The sequence below is a fragment of the Octopus bimaculoides genome, chromosome 2, assembly GCF_046866305.1.
Source record: "Octopus bimaculoides isolate indiv1 chromosome 2, ASM4686630v1, whole genome shotgun sequence".
Classification (NCBI taxonomy): domain Eukaryota; kingdom Metazoa; phylum Mollusca; class Cephalopoda; order Octopoda; family Octopodidae; genus Octopus; species Octopus bimaculoides.
In genome coordinates, this window is record NC_142929.1 from 162,199,075 (window position 1) to 162,209,316 (window position 10,242).

The following is a 10,242-nucleotide window of genomic DNA, read 5'->3' on the forward strand; positions in this document are numbered from 1 at the left end:
AGAAACGCGTTTAAGATCAGAGAATCCACCTCATACACGAGCATAACAACAATAACAATAATAACAACGCAACGACAGCCAAAAACAGCAAATATGATGGTAAAATTAATGATAACAATAATGAAAATGCTGATAAAAATAATATTACTAACTACAAATCTGTAGACAGCTTCTGAAACCTAATATTTGAAGTAAACTATTCTCGATACAATACGCTGACAAATAACTTACGTGTACCTTTTTTGATTTATTTGCTTAAATATTTTTCTTGACGCTCCCGTTGACTAGCCAAATAGAAATGAAGTCGGTACCATTACCACCAAAGACAGATTTTCTATTTTATTATTTCGTTTACTACTTCATTACTTACCTTTGAATGGGAAAGCAATTACATTCAAGTCAAAGAAATGAAGTTAATATATGAAAATTGATAGAATTTACGAAGTGTTTTCATCTTCTACTGCGAAACTGTTTATTCACTTCTCATTAATGGTACTCTAGCGTAGCACAATTTTTGTTCTGGTTTACCCATAGGTCTTCAAAGCAAGAAAAGGATGAAATCGTATAAATCAAACATACACATATACATTAATATAGGCGGATATATATAAAAATATATAAAACTACAAACTCACCACATATACATAAGCGTGCGTGAGTTTGTGTTTATACGTATAAAATAATGTAGGTGCATGCTTTCATACATATATACATGCATAGCTACATACATTTATATACATAAATATATGTAAGTATATATTTATATATGTATGTATGTTTATATAATTGAATATATATAAAGTATATATAAAGTATATACATATATACATATATAAATATATACACATATGAATATATATCGATAAATATATATACATATCGATAAATAAATATATATATATATATATATATATATATATGTGTGTGTGTGTGTGTGTGTGTGTGTGTGTGTATATACACACACATATATATATATATACATATATATATATATACATATATATATATATACATATATATATATATACATATATATATAGGCATTTGTATATACATATTATCAATATATATATATATATATATATATATATATATATATATATATATATATATATATATATATATATATATATATATATATATATATGTACAATGCGTATATCCTTTTCACAAGTTTAGGAGTTTGAGCGAGTCGAGAAGCACTGAACCGTTAACAGCTGATAAATACAACCGATGATCAGAAGTAATCTAATCTAAAGAAACTTAATTTTCAGACAAGAATTCTCTTACTACCTAGACAAATGATTGAAAAATAAAAGTATTTTTGATCTTGCTTTGATAAATTCTGCTTTTATTTTGTTTTGTTACTACACTATATAAAACATAACAGATGAAATGGTTGAATTTCTATTAGGTTACCATTCAGACATCTATTAAATTGACTGGATGCAAAGAGTTTGGTCTTATAATGTTCCGATTATTTCCGACAGGTAGGACAACAACGTTGTATGCAATCCGTTTTCTATAGAAAAATACGAGATTTTAATAATAACCATCTGAATTGTTTTCATTTCTAATTTCACTATTAAGAATATTTTTGCGTGATAATATAGAGAAAAAAATAGCCCATTCAAAATATATACAATACATATTAAACGACAGCGCGGTTGTGATAATTTGGATAATCATAGTAATAATAAATATTGGAAAGTCTGTTTCGAAAAAAGAGATTATAGTTAACAAAAGCTAATCATTATTTTGAAGTCATAAAGTAAACCATATAAAAATTACAATTTATATGTTGTAATTATGTGTTTCAACCTAATGCATTTTAGATATTAACTTTCAAATTCTAACTACTGAATAGATTGCCGGCAAAATAAACAAAAATTTATACAGCAGAGGATGGGGGTTGAAAATATCCTGGCTGTAAGGATATCCCAAAAGGCCTGGCTGGAGGCCCAAACTTCTGAGTTCTTTTACAAGACTTAGAAAAACTGAAGTAAGTGTGTGCATCTGAGATGGAAATATGTGGAATGAAATCCTCTTCCAGTACTTTCTTTTATTCAAAGCCGGAAACTTTTCACCACCCTCTCGTGTGTGTATGTATGTATGTACGTATGTATTGATATATGTATGTATGTGTATATATATATGTATATATAAAGTAATAAATATACATGTATGTATATATATATATATATATATATATATATATATATATATATATATATATATATATATATATATATATACAGGGGGGGAGAATGTACGAAAAAACAACAACAGACGAGGACACGTGGTGTAAACAACAAAAGGATGTATTAGTATGACACTCGGGAATACGGAAAGTCTTTAACGTTTCGAGCTACGCTCTTCAACAGAAAGAATACGGAGACAAGGAGAAAAACACGGAGAAAAAAAATTGAATAGTGTTCGATCAACGGTCAGTCATAGCTATGGCTGACCGGAAGTTAGAAATTTTACACAGGAGAGCTAAGAAAATGGGGAGATAACAAAAGGGAGAGAAAGAACGGTGATCGAAGAACGAGGGGCTGTGTGTATGAGAGATAGAATGCTGGTGATCTTGACGTATGCATGTGTGATAATGGGGAGGGGAGAAAGGAGTTGGTCAGTTGTAGTGTGTGCGTGGTGTGATGTGAGGGTGTTGGGAGGTGGGGAAGGCATGGGTGGAGTGTGGGTTAGGCTGAGGGTGGGGGTAGAGGTAGGGGTATGTAAGTAGGGTGGGTGGGTGTAAGGAATTGGATGGGATGGAGTGGGAAGGTAGAGTAGGAGTGTGTTTGGGGTGGGGTGGGATGAGCTTATGAGAGGGGTGACGATGAAGGTGGAAGGGGAAGGTAGATGTAAGAGAGGGGGAAGGTGGGTATGGGAGGGGGGAGAAAGAGAGTGAGAGAGAAGAGAGTGAGAGAGAGAGAGTAAGAGAGAAGAGAGTGAGAGAGAGAGAGGAAGAGAGAAGAGAGTGAGAGAGAGTAAGAGAGTAAGGGTGAGAGAGTAAGAGAGTAAGAGTGTGTGTTACCTTGGGCAAGTGCCTTCTGCTATAGCCTCGGACTGACCAAAGTTTTGTGAGTTGATTTGGGAGACGGGAATTCTTTGTAATAATAACAACTATTTTATATCAATCTGAAGGGTTACTCTTCACTTTATGGAGTACAAATTTATTTTTAAACAACAATATCGTTGACAGGGATTTTGAAGATCCGGCAAGTTAAAATGCACGCGCGTATATTTGTGTGTAGTTTGTGTATGTGTTTGTGTATCTTATTGTCTATTTTTGTACTCCACAACCGCTTAGCAACCGGTGTTGTCGTGTTTACGCTGCATTAACTTAAAGTTTCAACAAAAGTGACCGATTGAATAAGTAGCAAGCTTTAAAATGTAAGCACTGGATCAATTCGTGCGGCTACAATTCTTCAAGTCGCTCTTCTAGCATAGCTGCAGTCTAATAACTGAAAAAGGTAAAGGATATAAAATTAAAGGGTGATTCAGAAATCCGAGTGGTTTCCTCAGTGAGTACTCCGACAGATACCAGATTACATAGTGCATAGGAGTGGACAGTTTTTTGAAAGAAACCTTTTCATACAAACGTCAATTACTGGACATAATTCATCGAAGATCAGAAAAGATGTATTACAATTCAAAGATACAGGTGATGGTGATGTATTTATTCCTACATTACGATCGTTTCAGCAACACATAGATTAGATATCTTATGAATACTAATATTTGTGTAATGTTAGAGCATATTGCATGTTATTTGTGTTCATCGCAGCAATATTGAATAAAAGCAACACCTCCCCTCAACTGAGACGAAGGTGGATGACAAATAATATGGTACGATATTACACGAACTTTTATATTGATGATACATCTGAAACATTTATAGTTGAAACGATCTCAATGGTGGAATGAAGGTAATACCGCAAGCTCTATTCTGTGTCTATCTATCTATCTATCTATCTATCTATCTATATATATATATATATATATATATATATATATATATATATATATATATATATATATATATATATATATATATATATATATATATATATATATATATATATATATACATACCTACCTACCTACCTACCTACCTACCTACCTACCTACCTATCTATCTATCTATTTATCTATCTGTCTCTCTGTCTGTCTATCTATCTTTCTGTCTGTCTGTCTATCCATCTATCTATGTATCTATTTATTTATTTGTCTGCCAAACAGAGAAATCAAATTTATTCAGTTGATGGAAACTTTTGATGAACGTAGATTATATAAATAAATTAATGTATCTGCTCTTTAAAGCTTCTATCATATTAGAGTTCCCCAGTGAAAAATATTCTATTTGGGAACATTACAATATATCAATATCAAGAGGGAAAGAGAAGTGAGTTTGTATCGGTCACTATGAAAATGAAAATGTGATATTTCATTATTTAACTCATTCTATTACATATGTGACCTACTACCATATTTGCATTTGTATTTGTTATAGACATGAGAGATTTCTATTTTGGCATATTATTATTATTATTATTATTATTATTATTTTATGTTTGACTTTTGTTTTGCATTTGTACAAGTTGGATCCAAGTCTCACCCAGAGACCTCAAGAGACAACAAGTTAGAAGTTCATGTAGGTGTTATGCCTAGGGTACCATATATTTGGATTTGTACAGTTTTGTTCAAGTGAATGTTTAAGAAACCATAAGAAAATTATGTTTGCTTTAAAATTTGAGATCACATAGACAGTATTTTACGTAGGATATGGGCAGTTCCCATGAGCACTATCTTTTGGACTTCAGCCATTTTGGGGTTTCCTGGTATCTGAGCTAGGTAGTAATCAGCCCGTTTCGCTGTCATTCCCAGGGCACCTATGACAATAGGTATTGTTTTCGTCTTCAGATTCCACATTTTGCTAATTTCTATTTCAAGATCTTTATATTTGCTCAGTTTTTGGTAGGTCTTGACAGATACGTTTATATCAATTGGGACAGTCATATCAATGAGGAGGCATGATTTTTGTCTGAAGTCTTTCAGTATGATGTCTGGCCTATTTGCGTCTATCTTTCTGTCAGTTTGAATGGTGAAGTTCCAGAGGAGTGCAATGTGATCATTTTCAAGTACTGGGGGTGGTTTGTGTTCCCACCAGTTTTTATCATGGGGCAAGTCCAGGTTTTTGCATATTACCCAGTGAATATATTGTGCAGCTCTATCATGCCTGTTGAGATACTCTGTAGGCGCAAGCAGACTGCACATGGAGACAACATGATCGATGGTCTCATTTTGTTGTTGGCATATACGACATAATGGGGAGCTGCCGTTCTTTAATATGTTGGCCTGGTAGTTCTTTGTAGGTAGGCATTGATCTTGGGCTGCTATGATAAACCCCTCTGTTTCTGATTTCAATCCAGAGGCCATTAACCATTGGTGGGTAAGGGCTTTGTCAATATCTGCATTATTCGCTCTCTTTGGGTATTTGCCATTGAGAGGTTTTCCATGCCATTTTTCAGTCATAATAGCTAAGGCAGCAATTTTAGCACGGGTTTTCAAGCGCTTAGCTTTTTCTGTAGGTGTTTCTAGTTCGTCTAATTCTTGAATTTGTTGCAATTGGAATTCACTTAGATATTCCTTTGCCTGTTTTGTTACTGAGTAAGATGCTTTCTTGCTTTCATATTTTAAGACAAGTTTTAGCATCCAGTCCTCAGAGTTTTTCATATAGGTGTCTAGGCCAATTGTGGCTACCTTCATTGATAATGCCAGCTGTAGTAGTCCTCGACCTCCCTCTTTTCTTGGCAGATAAAGACGTTCTATATCTGCCTTAGGGTGGTGCATTCTATGCATTGTCAACAGTTTTCGTATTTTTCTGTCAACATTACATATTTCAGTAATTGACCAGTTAACGATGTTGAAACTGTAAGTCACGACTGGTATGGCTAGAGCATTGATCGCTTCGATCCTGTTTCTCGCGTTCAGCTCTGTCTTCAGTATTGCTCTCACCCTGCGATAACATTCTCTTCTGATCCTTTCCCTCATCACTGAGTGCTTGATATTGTCCCCTTCAATTACCCCTAGGTATTTGTAGCTCTCCGCTGGTTCTAACTCTTTTATGACATTTTGCTGGTCAAGGTTCACATTAGATGTATTTGTCATTTTTCCTTTGATAAAGATAGCTTTTGCACATTTATCAAGGCCAAATTGCATCCTGATGTCATCACTGAATTGTTTAACAATCGCTAGTAGGCCTTTGAGTTGTTGGTCATTTTTTGCAAAGAGCTTTAAATCATCCATGTAAATGAGATGATTTATATTTTTATCAAATATTTTATAACCATACTGTGCATCATTGAGCAATTTTGAGAGCGGTATTAGGGCTAGACAGAAGAGGAGTGGTGATAGTGAGTCACCCTGGAAAATGCCACATGAAATTCTTACATCTCCAGCATTTAGAGATTCATTGTCATTGTTCAACATCAGTGTGGTTCTCCATGATCTCATACTTACAGATAAAAAGTTTCGCAGAGTAGGAGCTATTTTATACATTTCCAGACATTTCCTAATCCAGCTATGTGGTAGGCTATCAAAGGCCTTTTTATAGTCTATCCAGGCTATTGACAAGTTTTTGTGTCGCTTGTGACAATCTTCTAAGATCATCTTATTGATGAGTAGCTGATCTTTACAACCATAAGATCCACGTTTACATCCCTTTTGCTCATTAGGGAATATGCTACTTTCTATTAAAAAAACTATAGGTGTACTCGGTTAGGACAGATGTTAGCGTCTTATACATTGTTGTTAAGCAGGTTATGGGGCGATAATTTTTTGGTTCGTTTGTTTCCTCATTTTTTGGAAGCAGGAATGTTAAACCATTAACTAGCCAAGAGGGCATCAAACTAGGATTTTGCAAAACATCGTTGTAAAGTTTTGTTAGCAGTTCATGGCTTTCTGGGAAGGCATTCAACCAGAAGTTAGGAATTTTATCCTTTCCTGGAGACTTCCATTTGCTTGACCTCCTGAGAGCAGATCTTATATCTTCTACCCTGACCCCCTCCCACTTTTGCTCCTCTAAGGAGTCTAGGTCTGTAGCTATTCTATCAATCCAAGGGGCCTTTTCATTGTGTGTTTTATCTTCTGCCCAGATTTTATTCCAAAATTCTTGCACTTCTTCTTTTGATGGGACAGACTTTATTGTTACTGGTGTTTTCCCTATCTTCCTGTAGAAATTTTTGGGGTTATTTTTGAACATGTTATTATCTCGGAAGAATTTAACACGCTTTTCATACCTTGCTATGCGGGCAGCTTTAGCACATACCTTTTGCTTGATGGTTTCTATGGTGGCATCAATGTCAACTATGGTTTTCATGTTATATTTTTTCTTTAGTTTTTGGGTCTTTGTAGGTTTGATACTCTTGTCAAATTTAAGGTTTATTATTATTATTATTATTATTATTATTATTATTATTATTATTATTATTATTATTATTATTATTATTATTATTATTATTATTATTATTATTATTATTATATGTTTGACTATTGCTTTGTATCTGTACAAGTTGATGCCAAGCCTCACGCCAAGACCTCAAGGACAAGTTAGAAGTTCAAGTTGGTGTTATGCCTAGGGTGCTATATATTTGGTTTTGCGAAAACATAAGAAAAATTTAAATTTGTTTTAAAATTTGAGATTACATAGACAGTATGTTACGTAAGATATGGGCAGTTCACATGAGTACTATTTTTTAATTTCTGCCATTTTGGGGTTTCCTCGTATCTGAGCTAGGTAGCAATCAGTCCATTTTGCAATCATTCCTATGGCACCTATGACAACAGGTATTGTTTAAATCTTGAGGTTCCACATTTTGCCGATTTCTATTTCAAGATCTTTATACTTGCTCACTTCCTGGTAGTTCTTGACAGATACATTTATGTCGATTGGTACAGTCACATCCATGAGGAGGTATGATGTTTGTCTGTAGTCCTTCAATATAATGTCTGGCCTATTCGCATCTATCTTTCTGTCAGTTTGAACGGTGGAGTTCCAGAGCAGTGGGATGTGGTTATTTTCAGGCGCTGGAGGTGGTTTGTGTTTCCACCAGTTTTTATCATGAGGCAGGTCAAATTTTTGTAAATTACCCACTGAATATATTGTGCTGCTCTATCGTGCCTGCTGAGATACTCTGTAGACGCAAGAAGATTGCAAGAAGTTGGAAAATGGATGAGAAGAGTAGAAAAGAGAGTAGTTGAGGTAAAGCGAACAGGACGACCGTCGGGAAAGAATTTAAGAACTTTGATATTTTATAATAAAGACATGGAAATAGAAAAGAGATTAACGAAAACAAAAGTTTGATAAGAGTGAAGTTAGAAACGGACATGTTCGACCCAAGTCACAGAGCAGCTTTGGTGGAAGGAGACAGAATGAAAAGGCTCGTTGAGTTGTTCAAAGAGCGGATCAAAACAAGTAAGATATATGTTTGATACGAGAATTTGCCCAGTGTAATTGGAATAGAGGATTTGATAGAACACGTAACAGATGAAAACTGGTTATATACTGTTTTAAAGAACTGTAAAATGAAATTGCGAGCTTTGGGGGACTCGTAAGGCATTCCACATTTTCATTATAAATATGCCATTTAAAATTCATCATTCGTGATATGTAACTCACGTTTTGTATTGTCTATCCTTGTAATGTCCAATGTTTGTCTCAGGCTACATGCCTATAATAAAGAGAAAAGTCATGCTACTCCAGGCTGATGACGAGCAAAAACTCAGAAACATATCCCTGGATGCAGGCTTGGCTTGGTGGAGGTGCTTGTCTCCCCCGCGTAAACATAAGGACACAGGAAATGTATCAAGGCCGACAGAAAGCGGTGCAGCTTCCTAGGGTTAAATAGCAGTAGTATGATTCCCTTATTGGGACTGTCACGTTACGTTGACAGTATACAAGAAAAATATCATTATATATATATAAGCTTGAAGTCGTGGCGATACGGGTATGTCAGGGTTTTCAATTTACGATTATTTTCGTTATTGGTACAGGGGCTTAGAATTTCTGCTCATTACCCCGATTTCAATTAATGGGTATAGTGAAAATTTGTGGTTGTAATTTCTGGCTGCTATTTTTAGCGTGCTGGTGTCACTTGTAGCACCCTTAATTATTTATGTATATATATATATATATATATATATATATATATATATATATATATACATATATATATATATGTGGTGCACCAGCATGACCGCAGCCACTTGGCTAAAACACATAAATAAATAAATATATATATATTTATATATATATATATATATATGTATATATATATATATATATATATATATATATATATATATATATATATATATATATATATATATATATATATATATATATATATATAAACACACAATTGATGGAGTAGAGTGGATAAAATTCAACCTACATATGTTTGCTAGCTAGCAGATCCTCTGATGACGGGTAGTCTATTTGTCACTCATCAGGCCGAATATGCATTAATTATATGAAGGCTATATTGTTATTAAGGAATCCAAAGTTAAATCGCTGGAGATCAAAACATATCTTCGGCGAGTTCACTTGGAATTCCTTAAGGACAATGTAATTAAGGTTTCTTCGGCCTGATGAGTAGCTAGCTGAGCGCCCCTCGTTGAGTAATTATTAAATCAGAGGATCTGCTCGCTAGGAAATATATATAGCCTGAATCATACCTGCCTGCTCCATTCCCTCAGTTTGGATGTTTATTCGCATTCATAACAACTCAAGTTGCTAACCGTGATCTATAAAGTTTTTTTTTATTAGATTAACGAACTTCGATATGGGAAAAACCTACAACCTTCGACGCTAATAAATTATCATTGTTCCTGAATATTTTTTTTATATCTACCAAGGAGTTGTGAAGGAATCTGGAAGATTTGAGCAATCTGTGGATGTATAAAAAAATAACATTCAGGAACAATAGTAATTTTTTAGCGTTGAAGTGTGTATATATTTCCTAGCTAGTAGGATCCCTGCTAGCTTGGAAATATTGCTATCTCAACAGGAGATATTGCTCGAATCTTACAAATTTCCTTCACTTAAATCCTTGGACCTTATAATTTCACGCGCGCACAGACACACACGCACATACACACACATGCGTTTTCATATCCGTACAGGCTTGGCTGAATGCTTAACAACACTTATGAATGATAGGTACATTATGACATGCC